The 20,311-nt window shown below is 33.8% G+C and overlaps 1 long non-coding RNA gene across 1 annotated transcript in view; it reads right to left on the bottom strand.

Moving 5' to 3' along the window:
- The window catches only part of LOC101676142, a 28,913-nt gene extending 19,105 nt beyond the window's left edge, over nucleotides 1–9,808 (bottom strand). The window contains exons 1-2 of the long non-coding RNA XR_001181092.2: nucleotides 9,750–9,808; nucleotides 5,894–5,955 (exon numbers count right to left, since the gene is read on the bottom strand). This is a non-coding gene — a long non-coding RNA (uncharacterized LOC101676142). The remainder of the gene's footprint in view (nucleotides 1–5,893; nucleotides 5,956–9,749) is intronic.
- Between the last annotated feature and the right edge of the window lie 10,503 nt (nucleotides 9,809–20,311).

Raw genomic sequence — 20,311 nt, 5'->3', positions numbered from 1 at the left:
CAACCCAATGGGAAGACTTCATGGAAGACATTCTTTGGCTTTTGACTATATCACTCCAATATCTACCTCTCTGTTCTGACCTCTCTATATGTCTTCTCTGTCTGTGTAGAATTGTCCTCTGCTCTATTTTATAAGCATATTCATGATGGCATTTAAGGCCCACCCAGATAAAAATAATCCAGGGCAATCATTTCATCTCATGGTCTTAATTATATATAAAAAACTATTTTCTCAAATAAGGTAAGCTTTACATGCACCAGGGATTAAGACTTGACATCTTTGAGTGGCTGTTTTTCAATATATACTAATTAGTTAGAATACTTTCCTTTTATAGATAGCAAAACTGAGATTCAGAGAGATTAATTTGCATTTATTTATTAATAGGTTATATAGCCACAGTTCACACTACATTTACACTGAATTTCTTTCTTCTATAATATGTTATTTCCCTTCATAAGTAACATGGATTAAGCTTCTACTATGGATCTGGTATGTACTTTCATTTCAACCCTTACAACATACTGTAAGATAAATTTTTTAAAAGATTTATTTATTTATTTGCAGAGGGGGAGGGGCAGAGGGAAAGGGAGAGAAAGTCTTGTTTGTTTTTGTCTTTTAATGCTTTTATTTATTTATTTGACAGAGAGAAAGAGAGAGAGCACAAGCATGGGGAGTGGAGGCAGAGGGAGAAGCAGGCTCCCTGCCCAGCAGGGAGCCTGATGTGGGACTTGATTCCAGGACCCTGGGATCATGACCTGAGCTAAAGGCAGAAGCGTAACTGACTGACCTACCCAGATGCCCAAAAGGGAGAGAAAGTCTTAAGCAGACCTGAGTGTGAAGCCCCTTATGGTCCTTAATCTCATGAGCCTGAGAGCATGACCCTGAGATCACGACACTGAACCGAAACCAAGAGTCAGACATTTAACCAACTGTGCCACCCAGATGCCCCTCCTATAAGGTATTTTTAATTCCACTTTATTTTTAAATGCTTAGAATGATTAATTAAACTGGAAATGTTATAATTTTCCTAGAGTCATAGTTCTGTAGAGCTGAGATTTGCAGATATGTCTATCTGTTATGCCTCTTAATGTTTCTCAATATCTTTACTCAACTTTAAAATAAGAACTTGGAATAAGCGATCTAAAGATCACTACCTTTAAACAAACAAACAAACAAACAAACAAACAAAATCCTCTATTTCTTTTGTGAGTTTAAAAAAATATTTCCCCCTTAAGCACAACAGTTTTCATGAAATATGTCTATAAAGTTTTCATATATATATATTCATATATATGGAGGTGATTGCTTTCCTTTTTGTTTTTCCCTAGAGGAAAAGCATTCTTATGTCCCAGAGTAATATGTAAATAAAATCACTGAAATTTGAGGCCTTGTTGTTATAAAATATTTATTATAAAAACACAGATATATCTTTTGGCAGTCATTTACTTTTCATTGGATTATTACATTTGCATTTTGTTACAGATGTCTGGGTGATGGGTACATTTTTTCCCCATTGATCCCTTTTATACTTACATTCTTACTCAGTAACGTTTGAATCTATAGTAGATCATAAACATTGGGGATACAAGACAAATGAGATGCAGTTGTGCACTTTAAAAATCTCATAGTCTAGTTGAGCTGCCAGACAAATAATTAAGTAAATCATTACATAATCTGGTAAAGGCCATAATAGAGAAGTGCACTCTATGTTACAGGGATCAGATGGAGAGTTTAACCTAGCTCGAGGAAGAATCACCACCAATATTTTATTTACTGATTAAAAGTGACTTCATAATATTTTCTTAAATTCCTTTGTTGTGAATACTCAGTAAATACTTATAAATTAGATTATATTAGTTTTTTCGTGTTAAATAATACTAAATGCCAAGCCAGATGTGATTTGATTTATAAGTCCTGATGAAGTATTCGAGTACAGTAGTGACCCATGGTAACAATTCAATGATTTTATGATGTTTACTGCTAGGAAATTCTTTCTCCTATCTAGCCCAAATCTCTCATGTCAATTTCCAAGTCAATTTCCTTTCTTTCAGAACTATGCAGATGGGCTTTGCAGGATGAAAAACTCATCATATCTTCTTTCTTTCTGATCTTTCTCCTAGACACTTTAGTGTGACTCAGTGTTTTCAAAAATACTCTTTTTATCTATGGAGGATAGTTTAGTAAGACATTTCATACTTGCTTCTCCACTAGGTCTTGAAGTCATTGTACTTCAAATTAAGTCTGATACTTTGTGAGTAATATAAGTTAGCATAGAAATCAAATATCTGAAATGTGTCGTAAGTAATACACCAAATGTATAATTGATTTTATGGATGCTTTGATTGCTTCATTGATTTAGAAAGAGTCATTGATTTTCAAAAACAGAGAAAGGATTTATATCAAAAGATCATTCTACTAAAATTATGATGTTATTGTTCAAAACCTAACTTTGATTTTTTTTCAGACTATTGTATATTGTCTCATGTGACAAATAACAGATTTACTCAGCTAAAATATAAAATGACATGGAATATAGTAATTCTTTACAATGCTTTTGAATATACTGTTTTAAACCTGGCGATTCACAGACCTGTACCCCTGGGGATAAAAATATATGTTTATAAAAAAATTTAAAAAATTAAAAACTTCATTTCTTAGAAATTTCTTAGTTTCTTAGTTTCTTAGAAATAAAAGAAACCATCAACTAAAATTATAATACCATTTTCCTAAATTTCTTTGGAAATGGTCACCCTTCCAGCATTTCATTCAGTTTTCCTGAAACTTTGATTTAAAGTTGAAGTGCTCTAAAGTTAGCTATAGATTTTAACCTCAGTGATAGACCTGAGACTATGCATACCTTTTCTTGCTTTCTTGTTTTCACATTCAAAATCATTTAATAAGCCTTGATGTTGTTTTTTATGTTTGGAAGCTCTGGGACTGAAACAAATCATTTCATTAGACACAGAACCTTACAAGCTCAGATCAACAAGGTTAAAAATAAGTTGCAAGGTGACACAGTTACTGTAGACACATTACATGACTATGATTTGCTTTGTTGGGAGAAACAGTTGAGGTTCTCTGTGTTACATTTGTTATCCAAAATTAGAAGGTCCTCGATTATTCTTTTAAAGCTAAAAGAAAAAAAGATACAACTTAAAGATATGTTATTTTACTCTGAATAATGTTGAGGGGAATAAAACCATTATTTATTGATTTCCTACTATGCTTTTAATAAAAAAATGGTAGGTTTTTTTTTTTTTTTTTTTTACAAAATTTTCCAAACATATACTTTTATTTATCTTCAGATATACCCAAGAATGGAATTGTTTACCTATATGGGAATTCTATATTTAATTTTTAGCAATTGCCAAAATTTTTCAATATGGCTGTATATACCATTTTACATCACCAGTGTAAAAGGGTTCCAGTTTCTCCTCATCTTCACCAACAAGAAATCCAGCCGAGACTAAAAATGGTAGGTTTTTAATTCTTTGCTTTTTTCTGCCAGGTAGAAAGATCCTCCCAACTTTCCCAGCACTTGCCTACTATGTGTAAGGTTCTCTATTATTGTACAGTGTTTGTGAGAAGAAAATCATTTCCATGAAAATTTTAGCAACTTTTTCCTGAGAGGCTTATTATTATTATTATTATTTTACCATTTAAAGTTATTATTATTGTTTTAAAGTAGCCATTACAATGGGGCCATTAGCTGAGTGGTCTCACAAGGGTTTTCCCTGTTTCTCTCAGCTTTTATAGCAAGTGCCACTTCTCACAGATCAACACCACCTGTGTGTTCTGAGAATGTTATATTACTGATTTTTAAAATTGCCAATTTGTCTGGGACATGTACTATCCTTGTCCTCAGACACTTTCCTGATGCTCTGTTAAATATGGTTTTTTAAAAAATGAGGGTGATCTGGGCTGAGTTTTGTTTAACATCACAGATATCAATGATACAATGTGTGGAAAACTTCCTGTCTTTGTCATTGATATATATTATACCACTGGAGTTATTCTGTTTATAGCAAACTTATATTTTCTTTGGTGCAGGTTGAGAGAAAAGCAGGAGAAAAATGTTTCTGAAATGAATGGTTTTTGGCAAGCACATGACCTGAATATTGTTACTTGAGAAGGAAAAACTTACTCTGATATTATGATGTTTTTTGTAAGTCTCCTTCCTAGTCATCCTTTGTATGTGTTGAAGTAGTCTTGTCTGAGACATTGAATGGAAACTTCGGGTCATAAAAAACAAAAATTCCTTCCTTCACTTGTTGGATATGTTTATGAAGTAAAATTATTTGGTGGGATTCTAGTTTTCATTACATATAACATTTAACTTAGCTAAATTGAGACATGACCTTAAACAGCACTTGGGTGATTGCCCAGGTGTGAGGAATCCTTTGGGATTAAGAGTGGATGATACTTAGTTCATAATAAATTTGTTAACTAAGCGGGACACTTAATTCCTTGGGATGCATTCCTAAGCCTGGTTAGTAACTAGCTTGCCCTCTTAATAAACAAACTTCAACATATTCAGAGGTTAGCCTTAGAAAACAACTCTCAAATTTATCACTCTTTATCTTAACGTGATCTAATCTGTTTTAGATTCGTCTAAAGCAATAATTTGTTTCTTCCTTTTAATACTTCCACAAAGTATTAAAGTTCCTTAAGACAGAACATATTGAGGCATAATTAGTTTTCTTGTCAATTTGGCCTTGTTCAAAAATCGGTGAGATTTGAATGGCAGCGAGGACAGAATTCATCCATAAAGCAAGGCCCTACTGAGTTTCTCAGCAAATATGATTCTCCCTGATTTATATTTTTGTGTGCCTTAAGTATCTTGATTCTTGAAGACAGAAATAATCTGGGCTCTTTTTTAAATGGCTAATCTGTTTTCATCTCATTTCTCTAGGTTATTTTTCTTTTCTTGGAGCTCAATTAAAATAAGAACATAGTTAAAAATTGTGTTTTGTCAAAGCCAACGTTACTTTGTTTCTGCAACATCCATAAGGGGATAAGTCTGCTGGGACCATAGCTCCTTTTTTGGTAAAACATCTGTATATATGAAAAAAAAATGTGTGTTGTTAGTCAGGAAAACCATAGGTCTAGGTATAGGAGAGACCCAGAGTTCAGTCTTAGAGAAGACAGGTCCTTCTCTGGTGGAACAGCAAGGTTCTAGTAGATAGTACAGTAGTTGGCATGGTGATGGTAGTACAGACTCAGCTAAGAAGGCAGCGGTTGAGCAGTTGAGGCCAGGGTCAAAAAGGATAGAACATAGTAGGGTTTGAACAGAAGATAACAGGAATATTTGCTGATACTATAGGTGGTAGCTAAAAAGCTTCAGATTATGACTTAAAGAACAGCAATGCTTCTACTATAAGCCCATTATTCTTTTGATATTTCTTTTAAAGGAATATCTCAATGACTTGGGTTACCACTGAAGTCTACTGAAGGAAGCCAATCATAGAAATACTTTTAGGGAACTCAGAGTAATAGTTCTTACTTGTTCTCAAGAAAGTCCTATTTATTATGCAGTGGTAAATCATCTTTTTCAGGGAGAGTTGAGGAATGTTTGGTCCATAAAAAAACCTTCCTTCTGTCTTTAATGAGCCAACTCTCTTTAAGATTAGATGAGACCTTATGGACTGAGATGAACAAGAGAAACCTTGAGCTACTATGGAAAAATTAGGCAGAAAGGTCTGATACTCAGCTTTCTTCTCTGGGAAATATCCCCGATGATTCAAGCCAAGCCTTGTGTTTTTGAGTGAGTGCCTGAGGACTGGTTTTCTTGCTTCTATTTCCATTAGTTTCCCAAAACAAAGGTTTTGTTTTGTTTTCAACATTTGCACATCTGATCATTTTTTAGCTTAGCCCACCACTTTTGTCTACTTACTGCTGATACTTGTTTACCAAATCCATGTTCACCCAATGTAGGTACACTGCAACGTCCTTCACCTTGTAGAAATGAGAAAAATATTTTTGTTGATTTGCTTATTTTACCAATGATTATAATTAAAGATTTCAAATTGGTTCTAAAGAAAAACAGTCAAGCAAAAGCTAGATATGATTTGAATATTCAATTTTGATCATGGTATAGTCAACATAGTGATACATATATGATTGAGTACCGAAATAATTTGAGGATATTATTAACTTAATCATTAGACTCAGGGAATCTCAGAGATAGAAGCTAGTCATGGGTTTTCAAGATAGCCCATTGCATTTTGAAAAGCCTAAATATGTCTCTTTAAAACTTCATACATTTATTCTAATTCAGCCTTTTGGAATACACAGCGTTTATTCATCACATGATTGTTGTTTAATATTTGAAATTTTCATGTTCCCCAGCATTATTTTTTTCTAATATAAACAATCTTGTTTACTTCAACCATTTATCTTACAACATGTTTTTCAGAAACTTTATCTGTAATCATACCTAGAATCACCCTAGTCTGTTATTTTCTCTAAATATATGTCAACAGAACTGAATGCCAGTGTAATATCACATCCCTTGTTCTGGATATTCTATTTCTGTTAATATATCCTAACATTACAATCATTTTGTTGGTTTAGTTTGGTTTGGCTTTGGTTTCCAAGAGTGATATTGCTACTTGGCTCATGTTGAACTTACACTGAATTTTGCCTTTTGAATAACATATTTGTCAGTTGGATTTTCTTCATCTTAAAGAGATGTTATTGTGGTTTTTAAAATGTAAGTTCAAAATTGTGTTTTTAATAATTTATTCACTCACCATTCATTCATTCATTCATTCATTTATTCTTTTAATATCATAGGATATAAAAAATTAAACCAGAAAGTGCATTCTTTACTTTATGAATAACTTCTATCAGTAAGTTTTATTTTGTTAGGCTCACTTCATCAATCTAATCCAGAACTAGAATTCAGGGTGGTTTTGTTCCCAGGAAACATTTGGCAATGTCTAGAGACATTTTTGGTTGTCAAAAATGGAATGGAGAGGCAGAGAAAGTTGTTATTAGCATCTAGTCTGTAGAGATCAGGAATTTTGCTAAAGATCTACAATGGGCAGGACAGCTGTCCCCTTCCTCCTAAAGAATGAACTGGTCAATAGTGCTAAGTGGTATACTCCTGAAGTGTACCCCAGATGTACTTTCTAGTGTTTTATCAGTAAATATAATGAAACTGTCTTTTATGTCCTTTTCTTAGGGAGCTATTAAAAATGTTCACCAGAAAACCCCAAGCATAAAACTAGTGGCACAAGACCAGAAAATTTTTTCTCCTGAATTTTCTCCATTAACCAATACTCATAAGGCACAGACTGCAAACAGTCCCCCATAATAATAATAAATACTATTTATTTTAATAACAATAATATAACATAATATAATATTATAATATATATTATTAATATATAATATAATATAGTATAATAATAAATGCCATTATTTAATAGTATTGTCATCATCATTTCTTCTTGTCAATGATATCTTCAAGGACTTAGTCAAATACTTTCCTGAAATCAAGGTATACAAGGGCTTACCATTTTAAAGAATATTAAGAATAACACATAGTTGGTATTCACCATTCTCTTGTAAATATGTAGATTCCTAGCATTCAATCTATAAGTAGATTCCTGTAGCATTCTTTAGAAGTACCCCAAAGGTATTTATGTTAGAATATCTCATAGATTTATGTCTAATTTACCTTTCTAGGAAATGCCTATATACCTTTTAAAAATATTTCATGACTTTCCATAATTTGGAAATCTTTTCAAAGATTTCTCTTTGGTTGCTTATAGTATTTTTCCAACATCAGTTCCTGAGCAAACCTCATATGTTCTTGGCTCTGTGCTTGGCTTCACACAGAGGTGATTAATACAGGATCACTTTCTCACCATGTATGGTACAAGCTAACATTGTAATAGCTAACAAAAGAGAATAATAGCAAGTGCTATAATACACATATAGATTAACAATGGCAACTAAATTTCCTGGGAAATACCAAGCTAAGTTTCCTAGGGAAGATAGCCGAGTAGGCCATTAAGTAAGAAGTAGATTTCATTAAGTGGAGCAGTCTTTTGGCATTTCAGGCATAGCAAATGCCAAAGACAAAATTAGAAAGGCATGAAATTACAAAGTGTTTTGGGGGAAGTAGATAGTCCAATATGGCTAGAGCACATGGATTTGTGGAGATGGTGGGAAATGCAATTGTAGCTGTGACATATCCAAGAATGACCTTGATACCAAACCAGGGAGTTTGGGGTTCATCCTTCAGTGTGTCTTTTCGTGTTATGATCAGTAAAAGTAGAAGGCCATTAGAATTTAATCAACATATTCTATTCCTCAAAGTAACACTTTTAAGTAATTATGAGTCTCAGTTTTATAGATAGATAGTGTTATGGGCTGATTATTAGTGGCTCCCTTCTCCCCCCACCCCCAAATTCACATGTTGACAGCTAATCACCAATGTGACTGTATTAGGAGGCCGTTAGTTAATGAAGGTGGAGGCCTTATGAATTGGACATAGTGCCCTTAAAAAAGAGATCCCAGAAAACTCTCTCACTCCTTCCACCACTGAGAACTCAGTGAGAAGACAATTATCTCTGAATGAGAAAGTAACTTCTTACCAGACTCCACATCTTCCAGAATCTTGATATTGTACTTCCCAGCCTCCAGAACTGAGAAATAAATGTTTAAGCCACTTAGTCTATGGTATTTTTGTTATAGCAGCCTGTTATAATTGGCTTACTAAAACATGTAGATAAAATAGGATTCACTGAGATTAATGGGTTTTCTAAGTTCATCTAAGGCTTATAGATTTTAAAACTAGATTTGTCTAATGAGATCCTGCCAATATGGCTAGATTTTCTTATAGGAAGATAAATTTGGTAGGGATTAAATAACTGTAAAACTTTTTAGAAGTTAGTGGGAAAAGACCATATTCTTATTTCTAATACAAAAACATACAATACTGAAAGAATGCTTGAATGTAGATGCCCATTTCTTAAATATTTGAATAGCGTAGTTGGAGGAAACGGATCCAAAATATGTTCATTAAAAATAATTTGGATTCTATTTTGGAGAAAATACCAGATAAAGTTTAACATAGAAGTAAAATTCATTGCTCCCCCTCTCCCCAACACCAGTACAAACCTCAGTTGGTAAAAATTCAAATATAACACTTTTTAAATAAAATTATAAAGACTCCAACACACAGAGGATTCACCTAATGGAAAGAAATTCGGCAAGGGAGTATTTCTTTTGTTTTGATATTAATTCCTATGTTGAAATGTTGGCATTTCTGATAAAGTAACTGAATTATTTAGTCAGGGTTCTCCAGAGAAACACACCCAATTTTCCTGTATATAAGTATATATGAGGAGATTTATTATAGGAATTGTCATATGTGTTATGGAGGTCTAGAAATCCCGTAGCCTGCCATCCAGAAGTTGGAGAACCAGGTAAGCTAGTGGTGTAAATTCAGTGCAGGTCTGAAGGCCTGAGAATCAGAGGACCACTGATGTAAGTCCCAGAGTTTGGAGACCTGAGAACCTGGAGCTCTGAAGTCTGAGGCAAGAAATGATAGATATTCCTGATCAGAAGAGAGAGAATTTGTCCTCCCTCTACTTTTTGTTCCATTTAAACCCTCATTGGGTTGGATGATGGTTCTTTTCCACAGCCCCCCACCCCATACTGGTGAGGGCTGGTCTCTTTATTCAGTCTACTGAATCAAATGTTAATCTCTTTCAGAAACATTGTCACAAACCCACCTAGAAATAATGTTTTACCAGCTACCTGCCATCCCTTAACCTGCTCAAGTTGACACATAATATTAACCATCATGGGAACATTCTGTCCTAAATGATGTAATAATTCTTGAGTTTAGGAAAGAAGATTCTAAATGAACTAAAATTCAGAATAAGGGCCCCTGGAGAAAGAGAATTATATTATGGAATTTGCTTAGATACCTGTATAGCTAATACATTGGAAGACACAACCAGATAAACAGTGCCTAGAACTGCTTCATGTGTATTTACTTATAAACAAATTTGAATGGTAATTTGATGTGTAATAGACTAACATAAGCCTAGTTTATTCCCATTACTACTACTTAAGGCATTCCTTCTTTATTTATGTCCACTGGTGTGGTAGCCAGGCTTCAAGTGGCCCTCAGTGATTCTGTTCTGATATTGACATCCTTGTGTTGTCTCTTCCCACAAGAAATGTGGCTGACTTTTGTAACCAAAAGGATATTAAAGAAAGAAATGAGGCATTTATAATTTTTGAGGCCCATCAAAGACATTATGGCTCTGCTCTCACCTTTTGGGTCACTTGCTTTGGGGAAAACCACTAACATGTCATGAGGACACTTAAGAAACCCTATAGAGAGGTTTATATGATGAGGAACTGAAGCCTCCCACCAATAACCAGCACTAACTTGCTTGAGTGAACCTCCATGGAAATGGATCCCTTAGCCTCAGTCAAACCTTCAGATGACTGCAGCCACTGCTGACTTGTGGTTTCAGAATAAGAGATACTGGGACAGAAACACCCAGGTAAGTCATTCCCAGATTTCTGACACACAGAAACTGAGCTAATATGAGTTTCTTATTTTTAAGCTGCAAAGTTTTAGGGTAATTTTTTATGCAACAATAATTAACAAATAAGAACTGGTCTAACTCTTCAGGTTAGGGTCTGGCACAGAAATATTCACTTTCCATTGAAAAGGTTTAATCATATTAAATTAACATTGATTGCTGCCTCCAAGTTTACATTTTACATAGAAAATGTCTCAGGTCAGCCAACAGTCTCCTAACTGCTTCAATCTGTTTCTCAATAACAATAATAATGCCACTTGCTAAGGTGTTATTATTGCTTAAAATTTCATTATATTTTATGTGATGATAGATTTAAAGCAAAAATATTACTCTTATGTTTAGAAAAATGTGGTCACCATTTTCATGTTATTCTAACCATTATATCATGGATATTTCAATATAGGTCTTATGAACAGACACTGAATGCCTTCTTCACTGTAATGGGTCCTTCATGACTTATAAATCATTTTACCTTTCTTTTTCTTGGGATAGACCCAGGCCACAGTATGTACTAAGTATTAGAAAAATGGGGATGATTTTCTTTGCATTATATCCAGTGGAACATATGTAATGCTTCTGAATGGCTCATTAGTTTAGAATTGTTCTAAAAACAAAACATATTCCCCCCCCCCAAAAGAACCATATAACTACAGCCTCCATTTTTAGTTTTAGAAATAATCAGCACTGGGTCCATATTATTATTTCTAATAAGGTATATGTGAATTCCAGAAAATGTCAAGAAGCTCATTGAAACAATCACTAATAAGTAATATGGGTAGCATTCTGACAGTTCTTTAAAAGAATGTTTTAATAATCCATAAGTAAGACATTAGTTCGAGTGAAAGAAAAGGTTTGGTGTGGTTTGAAATGAAAATTTCAATCTCTCTGCAATTTTGATTGCCATTTTGGGTAAGTCAGGTATTTTATCCAACAACCATGATTACTGGTACCAAAGCATCCACGATGTGTAATATGGGAAAGAGCTAAAAGGCTGCAAACGTTTTATCTCTCTTGCTTGTTGGGCTTGACTCCTGAAGTATTCTACTGACAGTGTCGCAGCGGCTTTGTCCCTGTCTGCACTGGAAGTAGATCCGTGGTGCAGCACCAGCACCAGTTCTTGATTTATTGCTGATAATATAAGACCAATAAAATAGAAAAAATAAGAAATGGCAGAACAGCTGTCTACTGAGATGAAGGTTAAGAACTGTTAAACTCTGCTAGATGTTAAATTATGATGCTTGCTCCAGTGGTCTCCTCATGAGAGGTTGATATGCTCTGTTATTCTTGGGTAGTTTATGAAAACTAAGAGTGACCTGCACATCTGTTTTTCTGGGAAGTGAGCTGCTTGTAGCCCTGTCAATAGTAGTCCCACAGTAAACCATGATTAACATCAGTCAAAATTCCACTTTCCCCATTTGCTCCCCTGCATAGATATCACAGTCTTTTTCTTTCAACTCAGCCATGACTTGTCATATTGTTGGATGACAAGTCCCTAAGACAACGTTGACTCTTGTGCAAATATAGAAACAGATTTCTCCCATAACATTCTTGCTTGTTCACCATGGACCTAAGTGGGGATGGAGGTTGGGGGGAAGGAAGCTAGGCATGTCTTTATTTTTTCCCTTCTCATGAGCAAGAGGATGAGGGGAAGACTCATCATTCCCATGAGCTGCCTAATGCCAAGTGAGATGGAGATTATTCTATCATTCAATGAATGTGTATTAAAACTTCATGATATGTCAGGCGCTAAGGATATAATGGTAAAAAAGATACATATGGTTCTCACTTTTTTTTAGTTTCAAGATGGTGGAAGAGACATATTACAAGTCTAGTAAGTCTTATATATATTTGGGAAAATTTAGGATACTCTGAGAGTAGATGTCAAGGAACAAAACCTAGGCCAGGAGATTCTGGTTTATCAATATTATTAAGCAATGTGCTATCTCCTTGTTGATGTTGTTTGATATAGTTTTGGCTTCACATATGCATGGGAATCACAATGGGTAGTGTGATGTGATGGGCAGGAATATGTTAATTGACATGGTTTTTATAGGACTGTCATGACAAAAAATATCGTCATCTATTTGGAAATGTTTACCCAAAGCAAGAGGCAGTGAGGCATGCTTCCAGTAACAGCTTTAGTAGGGATTCTCAATCTTGGCTTCACATTAGAATTACCTGGGGAGCTTTTAAAAATTCTGATTCATAGGCTACCCCCAAAAGCAATTAAATCAGAATCTCTGGTGGTGAGACCCAGATACCACTACTTTTTAAAACTTCCCAGGTCATTTCAATGTGTAGCCAATTTAAGAACCACTGAGTTTCCCGCTTCCTACACTTTCCAGAATTCTCCATGAGGACCCACAGCTGCCAATTTTACCACTTTCGGAGAAAAAAAATCACCAGGTGCAAGAAACTCCTTTTGCCATCCAAAGTTCTAACTAGATTTTAAAAAATAAGGTACTGGGGCACCTCAGTGTCTTGGTTGGCTGAGCATCTGCCTTTGGTTAGGAGTCATGATTCCAGGGTCCTTGGATTGAGCCCCATATTGGGCTCCCTGCTCAGCGGGGAGTCTGGTTCTCCCTCACCCTCAATGAGTGCTCTCTCTCTCTCTCTCTAATAAATAGATAAATCTTAAAAAAAAATAAGGTACAGTTATACAGTAACGTTCATAGATCTTACATAGTGTTCAGTGAATTTTGACAAAGTGTATGCTCCTGTAGCCAACAAACCAACTGAAATATAGAGCATTGCCCTCATCTTGGAATATTCCTAGTGTCCCTTTTCATTATTTGCCTCTGCCCACTAGAAACAAAAATTATTCTAATTCCTACTAGAGTAGTATAAAAATTATTTTATCAGAATAATAAACTAACCCGTAGATTAGTTTTGGCCATTGTTAGACTTCCTAAAAATGGAATAATACAGTATGTTCTCTTTCTCTTTTGTTCTGGTTTCTTTTCCTTAGCATAATGTTTTCAAGATTCATCCATTATCAGTATTTTTCCCTCTTTATTGCTGAGTAGTATTCCATTGTACAGATATACCACAATTTTTATCTGTTTTCCTATTGATCAACATTTGGTTTGTATCTAATTTTTATTAATATAAATAAACCTCAGTGAACAGTCTATTAAATGTTTACGTGGACTTGTGTTTTATTTCATTTTCACTTTTCATAACCAAGAGTGAAATTGTTAGGTCATGGAGTAGTAGTATATTTAACTTTAAGAAAATACCAATTTTTCCACAGTGATCATAGCATTTTTAATGCTCCTGTGAGCAATGAATGAGATATCCAGCTGCTCTATATCTTCTCCAATTTTTGGTGTTGCAAATTGATTTTAACTACTGATTTAATTTTAGTCATGTTCTTGAACATGTCATGGTAACTAATTGTGGTTTTATTTGTACTTCCCTACATACAAACAGTGTTGGGCATCTTAAATTTGTGTTTCTTGGCCATTTGTATATCTTTTTTGTTGTTGTTGTTAAGTTTCTCTCCAAAACTTTTCCCCGTCTTAGTTTTTGGTTGCTTGTCTTTTTATTATTAACTTGTATGAGTTCTTTATATACTCTGAATATGAGTCATTTCTCAGACTACACATCATGAGGTTTTTGTTTGTTTCTTTCTTTGTTTTGGTAGTCTTATACTGGCTTTTCCCCCTTCTCCATGGTGTCTTTTGCACTTCTTAATGTTGATAAAGTTTAGTTTATAGTTTTTCTTTTGTGGTCATTGATATTTGTCTGGGAAATCTTTTCCTATCTCTAGGATATAAAGATATTTTCATGTTTTCTTTTAGAAACTCAAAACTTTTTAGCTTTCAGAGTAACATTGGTAAGCCATCTAGAATTTTGTTTATGGCATTAGGTATGAACTAATTTTCCATTTTTCTTTGCCTAGTTTTCAAGTGCCAGTCATTTAAAAGATTCTTCTTTCTCTACTGAATGACATAGGAAGTTTTGTTCAAAAAAATCCTTTGAGTACATATGTGTGCTTTAATTCATCTCTATGCTGGTCCACTCACCCATTTATTTGTCTATTATCTATCCTTATGCCGCATTGTATTGATTAGTATAAATTTATAGTTAGTCTTGAAATCAGGTAGATAAGTTCTTCAGGTTTTTTCAAGATTGTTTTGACTACCTGAGGTCATTAGATTTTTATGTAAATTTTAGATCAACTCCTCAGTATCTACAAATAAGTCTGTTGGAAAGTTTGATCTGACTTGCATTGTGAATTGTTTAGGGAGAATTGATGTCTTTATAATATTGAATATTTGTATTTATTATATGTAATAATATAATAATATATTTGTTTTATTTGTATAAACATTTTATTTATTAAATATTTATGTTCAATGTTTAATGTATTAAATCTTCTAGTAATGTTGAATCTTTTCAACATGCTTTGTATTTTTTTAACTTTTGCTAAATTTGTCCTGAGATGTTTTATTTATCTTTAATGTTTTAAATAGAATTAATTTTTAAGTACATATTTCATTTGTTTAATATTTGTATATAGAAATACTATAGATATTTGTATTTGACCATATCATGAAACCTTGATGAATTCACTTATGGATTTAGTGGAAAGTTTTTTTGTTGTGCAGATTCCTTTGGCTTTTGTATACATATAATTATATCATCAATAAACAGTTTTGCTTCTTTTTTCTGATATCTATTTCTTTTTTACTTCTTTTTTTCCTTTTCTAGCCTTATTTCCTTGAGTGGACCCTCATATGCAATGTTGAATTGAAATGGTATGAGTGTTTTTCTTGCATTGTTCCCAATTTTAGAGTAAGTATTTCAAAATTTCACCATTAGATATAATGTTAATTGCAGGTTTTTAAGATTATGTTTCATTTATTCCTAGTTTGGTTAGAGTTTTTTTTTTTTTTTTTTTTTAATCATGAATAAATGTGGGATAAAAACAAACACTAGGGGTGCCTAGGTGGCTCAGTGGGTTAAACTCTGCCTTTGGTTCAGGTCATGATCTCCAGGTTCTGGGATTGAGCCCAGCATCTAGGCCCTCTGCTCAGCAGGAAGCCTGCTTCCGCCTCTCTGTCTGCCTGCCTCTCTGCCTACTTGTGATCTCTCTCTGTCAAATAAATAAATAAAATCTTAAAAAAAAAACTAGTTTGTATCTACTGAGATAGTGATAATTTTTCCTTTTTAATCTTATAAAGATTTATTTTAGTGATTTTATATTTTTATAACTTCAATCTCCCTATTTTTCAGTAACAATTATGTTTGTTTTCTCTACAGAAGAAATTAAATGGTTAGAAATAAAACAAAACCCGTGGGACTGAATAAATTGAACTTCATTTTCCCAGATAGTCTAAGGCCTCTTCTTTTAAAAGAATGTGTGAGGCTTAAGTATGAAACAAATATTTTATGGAGAAATTTTTATCCAGACAAACTATGATTATACTAAGAAATAAATCTGAGAAGAAAGTCATACTTAATGTAAAAATATTCGTAAATAAAACATCAAAGATAGTTGAGTGAATTACTTGTCTCCTTTCTATTTTCAGTTTTTCTCAACCCATGGTTTGTGCATCAAGCTCTTGAGAATCTAGAAAAACCACTGAAGTGTCCAATTATTAATTTTGAGGGCATTTCCATTTAAGAGCTATAAATATCATGAGATTATCAGAGATCTGTGACCCTAAATAGGCATAGAGCACCCCCTAAAAGATGCAAATCTCATCTAGGAAAAGTTGATTGTGATGAATGTGGATCAGGATTTATTTGATCTGAAGCGTCTTGTATCTGTCAATGTCCTAGATTATCATTGTTTGAAAAGCTAGCTTGAATTAAGACTTAAAGTTGTCTTAGTTCTGAGTACCTGGTGGCTCAGTGGGTTGAGCATCCAGCTCTTGATTTTGGCTCAGGGCATGATCTCAGGGTTGTGGGATTGAGCCCCATATTGTGTTCTGTGCTCAGCACAGTCGGCTTTTCCCTTTTCCTCTGCTCCTCCTCTAGTTCTCTCTGTATCTCTCTAAAATAAATAAATAAATAAATAAAACCTTTAAAAAAATTCTGTTAGTTCTCTGCTATTCATTCCAACTATAGACAGAAAGAAATGTGTTATTATTGGGTATAAAGTTCCCAAGAGGTTTACCTTGGGAAAAAGTAGTAAGAAGTACAAACCTTCAAATTGATTATGAAACTCAATGTCCATCAGCTTGTGATTGATCTGATATGCTGCTTTTAATCATTTAACTGATCAAAACCTCCTCACTATTGGTTCTTATTTATTGTTAAACTGTGTTTAATAGAATGATTTGAAAGACATTTTCTTGAAGCACTTAAAAAAAATCTCTAAATGAGGGGTGCCTGAGTGGCTCAGTGGATTAAAGCCTCTGCCTTCGGCTCAGGTCATGATCTCAGGGTGCAGGTATCGAGCCCTACATCAGGCTCCCTGCTCCCCAGGGAGCCTGCTTCTCCCTCTCTCTCTGCCTGCTTCTGTGACTACTTGTGATCTTTCTCTGTGAAATAAAATCTTGAAAAAAAATCTCTAAATGAATCACTGGCAAAAATATTTTGATAATATATAGTATTTATTTTCTCATCTCAAATACTATAATAATTTTATTCATTATATTTTAGATATAATTTCTATTGCAATCCTAGAAATACTGTAAGATATTATCCAAAAACTTTACCAGGTGCTTAGGAAGATTGATTTACTAATATGAGGCCAGTTTTTATATATTTTTTTTCTTTGACTTCGTTTTAGAATCTAAGCTTTACTCCATCTCTAAAGGTCTCTTGTACTTTTTGTTTTATATCAAAAGAGCTAAAGACATTAGAAGGTTATGCTATGTTCTTAATCTGATTGTTAATCCAAAGAATAGAGAATAGAGTATAAAACAGAGTTTAAAAATAGACTAATTAAGGAAAAATTTATCCTGAAGAGAAAATTGATGACAAGTCAGAAAACAGGACCTAGTAAACTATTTTGTATCTCAAGTTCTTCTAAGTAGTAACATTAAAAAGTAGCAACTGCCATTGAAGTGTCTTCTGATCAGAAACTAAGTTTCCCATTTAAACAACAACAGCCAGAGACAGTGGTAACAACTGTGAGGTCACTGCCTACTTGGGGTCTTAGGCAATTTTTAAAATGTTTTCTGCTCTTACTAATTATTATTTTATTTACTATTGGTCTATGACAGTGATTCTCCTTTGAAGAAATGAAAACAGATATCAGTGTTCATAATGTGCAAATAGATTAGTAATAACTGACCTCATTTTAACCTTCGATTCTTGTCTTTAATGTGTAAATAAAACTAGGGAGAAACAGGATCTTTAGTATTTTGGTAACAGAGGATTCCTTTTTCAAACTGTGTTGCATGATTTTTCACTAATGGGTGGGTGAAATGCCTTTAAATGAAAGAGGAAAATAATACAAACTTACTAGCTTTTATAAGCCTACAGTAGATGTCTATAGGTTAATTAACATAATGGAAGAAAACCTACTTTGGGAAAGTGTAAACACAATATAAATATAAGGTATACTCAAGGTTTAAATTATGAATGGTAATTATAGAGATAACCTGAAGTAATAAAATCTATTCTTCCAAAGCAAATACTGTAGTCTCTTCGTGGCCTATTTTGTCACATCCAGAAGAAGACAATGTTAATCTGGATGCAAAAATAAGAAAAATAAGGCTCCCACAAAAAAATTAATAGAGTGGAAACTTAAATGTTACTAGAGAGGTTCAGGGTTGTCTTTCTTTATTGCTTAACTTGCAGTTATAAAAGACATTCAATTCTATGAACTTTTATCAACTCACGCTTTGGGTCCATACAATATCCATTTCTACCAACTGCTTTTGTTGTCTTTTTCTGCCAAATAATAAACACTACAGCATTTACTGACATGTGAGAGAATTTATGTTCTGACGACCACTGTAGAAGGTTTTGTTAGTGTCAGAGGTCAAATACTTATGTCAGAAGGACTTTATTCAGTAGCAATAAAAAAAATGTCTAGGCATCAGTAAAGCCCGATGGAGCCATATTAAGAACTGTGGGTTTTGAGTTGATGTATATATACAGTAAGCGTTTATTTTTCATATTAGGCATTGAGATAGTACAATCAGCAGTTTTCTTTCCCAGTATCTTTCTCAAGCTATCTTCTCTAAGAAAAAAAAAATATTGGCCTCTGTTTAATTATTTACATACAATTCAGAAATATCAAAATCATAGAGAGTTGTTTTTTTCTTAAAAAGAAAATAAATTCTGAGCAAATAGGAATGTATTTATTTTATTTTTATTTATTTTTATTTTTTATTTTTTTTTGCACATATGAGAAGTAAACCTTTATTCATAATGAGGGTCTGTGTATTTTTTTTTATAAACATATATTTTTATCCCCAGGGGTACAGGTCTGTGAATCACCAGGTTTACACACTTCACAGCACTCACCAAAGCACATACCCTCCCCAATGTCCATAATCCCACCCGCTTCTCCCAAACCCCCTCCCCCCAGCAACCCTCAGTTTGTTTTGTGAGATTAAGAGTCACTTATGGTTTGTCTCCCTCCCAATCCCATCTTGTTTCATTGATTCTTCTCCTACCCACTTAAGCCTTCATATTGCATCACCACTTCCTCATATCAGGGAGATCATATGTATTTATAACATCAAGTTACATTGGGCTGGGGAATAGCATTATGTAGCTAGCTAGGGACACTCTTATTAAAAGACTGTAGTAATTCAGCTAGAGTGGTGTGTAAGTTATGTAAAGTTTTTAGAATTTTAGGTGAGGTATTTTTACTTAATTAAAATCAATAAACATTAATCAACACCTACCATATTGGCGATCAAAGTCTGAAAAATCTGAAGTTAATCATGATTATCCAAGGTAGAATCCGGAGACCAACATCATCAGCATCATCTGGGAGCTTGTTAGAAATGCAAAAAAGGAAGAAAGGAAAGAAGGAAGGAAGAAAGAAAGAAAGAATGGAAGAAAAGAAGAAAGATACTATCTCAGATCTATTAAATCCAAATTTGCATTTTAGCAAGATCCTTAGGTCATTTTTATAAACTAAAATTTGAGAAACAAGGTTTTCAACTTTATTTGTATTGGAGGAGATATTCAAACTTTCAATTCAACTTTCAAACCTTCTTTATCAACTGAGTTTGTGGCAAAATTTAGAGTTTGTACAATTTATTTACTTCTTTTTCTTTTAGCTTGCCCTATTTCAAAAGGGAAATGAGACATTAGGGAGTAATGAGTTTTTATTTTGTAGAAAAGCAAGGGTTCATCATCAGAGCAGAAGAAGTAGGGAGCCCAAAGTCAGAAGAATTTGTGCTCACTTTCCAGCCCAATTCTCAGCCATGTGATTCATCATTTGGATCAAGAGCATATTTCTGCCCACTCGGGTAATGCAGGCAATCCCCAGTTCAAGAACTGATTGTGGTCCAAATGATCATTTGTCAACTGATGATTTGTGACTTTAAATGTATTTTCCTATAGAAACAGTATTATAATCAGTGAGTAGATTTCTAGGCATCCTGCAAAAACCTACTTAACTTACAATGTACTGAGAAGTAAAATGTTGGGAGGCACTAGGGAAAGGCAAGCATATTAGAATAACACATAGCCAGGTTCTTCGGCTCTACCACTCTCCAACTTTTTACCTTCAGGAGGTTATTTAACCTATTCATCATTTGTAAAATATACATAGTAATCATTCCTCCACAACATCTCTGGAAAAGCTGGAA

Source organism: Mustela putorius, unplaced genomic scaffold (assembly GCF_011764305.1).
Source record: "Mustela putorius furo isolate JIRA1106 unplaced genomic scaffold, ASM1176430v1.1 tig00003863_pilon_pilon_pilon, whole genome shotgun sequence".
NCBI lineage: Eukaryota > Metazoa > Chordata > Mammalia > Carnivora > Mustelidae > Mustela > Mustela putorius.
Note: the sequence above shows the minus strand (reverse complement) of the source record. Positions and strands in the feature narration are given on the sequence as shown.